Below are 2,234 nucleotides of genomic sequence, written 5' to 3' on the forward strand. Positions count from 1 at the left end.
TCCTCATGGTTACAGACCCAACAACATTATATAGTATCCCCTCCTCATGGTTACAGACCCAACAACATTATATAGTATCTTTTCCTTGTAGAGAAAAGCACATGAGATAATTATAATACACAAAGTATGCAAAACAATGAAATCATTCCAGCATTGCCTAAAATGATGAATAAGATACTAATGAGACAGACATATATGAACAATTTAACAATTGAGATGTACAAACTATGGCATAAGGGAACGATGAGCAGATAAGAGATAAGCCGTCATTTCGTTAAGAGATTTATGAGCGAGTAGTCTATATAACTTTTTCTTCTGAACTTTTGAAATGGACAGCGACAGAATTCAGAACATTGGCCGTTCTTACAGTATTCTCCCTGTACACCAAATCAGAACCGTAGGCTAAATAACAGGGGCATATAAGCAGATAATGAAAGATTATACAACATTCGATGATGACATTTCTCCAAAACAGGGTATAGGCTATATGTGCACCATCAAGTCAGAACAGTAGGCTAAGTTATGAGGGGGAAAGGGACCAAATTATTAGGGTGAGGCATCTGGGCTACTAACAGCTTACTACACAACATACACTTAGTATTACTTACTTTGCTAGAGTATACATATCTCCCTGGCATATTACATAATTTATGCAGCAGCGTACAATACAGATTTTTAGGACAACTGTTGTTGTGCTGTGCTCACTTGAACGTGGCGCGGCGGTCATTCTTGTGGGAAAACGTTGTCATCAAAGTCTGTCATTCTCTGGATTTATGGTGCTTTCAAGACAACTAGACAACTAGGAAAAAACAAGGTGGAATCATGACGTCAGTGATCTTCAGGTCGTAACTCTCGAAAGAGGCCCGAGTTCCCGATTTGGAATTCCGAGTTGAATGACCTTTCAAAAAGTACAGTATTTTTTCCCAGTCTGAGCTAATAGTTGTCTTGAACGCACTGACGTCAGATTTCCCAGTTCCGAGTTTCCAGTTGTTTTGAACGTGGCAGAAGTCATGCTGGATAGACAGCATGGCCAATGTATTCAACCTTTTTATGGCCTATGGTGATGCGTGTGAATGTTTAACATTTTAAGCTTATCCTAGCATGGGCAGATGTTAAAATTTGAGCAATTTTCCATGGCTGCTAGTTGCCTGGTAGGGTTTTCCATGCCAAAACAAACTGTCTCTGTTGATATTCGTGCCATTTCATGTTTACCGAAGATAAACAAAGCTTTTTTCAAATTTGAGCCATAACTGACAAAATAATCAAATTGAATGTTTTTGCCAAAAAACTCTGATGGAAAGCAGAAAGCGGCGTTTTTGTGACAGAGCAGAGTAACTCTACCCCAATTGTTATTTCTCAACCAGCAGTGCTGAAATCCCTTTTCTGTGCTACCAAAACTTTAGTGTGGGTAGACTATTCAGCTTCACTTGTCTGGACCCCAGTGTCTTTGTCCCTAAAATCGCTCTCATTTCTGGAAGAGGAGGGAATAGTTGCCTGCAGCCGCTTGATTACTTTCTTTTTGGATCTGTTTTGTTGTCCCCCCCTCTCTGGATCTGTTTGTTGTCCCCTCTCTCTGGATCTGAAATAACACACAATACAACACATAAACTGATCTGTTTGTTGTCCCTCCTCTCTGGATCTGTTTGTTGTCCCTCTCGCTCTGGATCTGTTTTTGTCCCTCCCTCTCTGGATCTGTTTGTTGTCCCTCTCTCTCTGGATTCTGTTTTTTGTCCCTTCCTCTCTGGATCTGATTGTTGTCCCTCTCTCTCTGGATCTGTTTGTTGTCCCTCTCTCTCTGGATCTGTTTTTTGTCCCTCCCTCTCTGGATCTGGTTGTTGTCCCCTCTGCTCTCTGGATCTGTTGTTGTTCCCTCTCTCGGCTGGCATCTGTTGTTTCCCTCCCTCTCTGGATCTGTTTGTTTCCCTCTCTCTCTGGATCTGTTTGTTGTCCCTCCCTCTCTGATCTGTGTGTTGTCCCTCTCTGGATCTGGTTTGTTGTCCCCTCTCTGATCTGTTTGTCTGTCCCCTCTGGATTCTGTTTGTTGTCCCTCTCTGGATCTGTTTGTGATGTCCCTCTCTCTCTGGAATCTGTTTGTTGTCCCTCCCTCTCTGATCGTTTTTGTCCCTCTCTCCTTGATATTTTTGTGTGGCCCCCCTCTCCTGGATCTGTTTGTTGTCCACTCCCTCTCTGGATATGTTTGTTGTCCCCCTCTCTCTGGTTCTGTTTGTTGACCC

Source organism: Salvelinus sp. IW2-2015, unplaced genomic scaffold (assembly GCF_002910315.2).
Source record: "Salvelinus sp. IW2-2015 unplaced genomic scaffold, ASM291031v2 Un_scaffold1048, whole genome shotgun sequence".
Taxonomy (NCBI): domain Eukaryota; kingdom Metazoa; phylum Chordata; class Actinopteri; order Salmoniformes; family Salmonidae; genus Salvelinus; species Salvelinus sp. IW2-2015.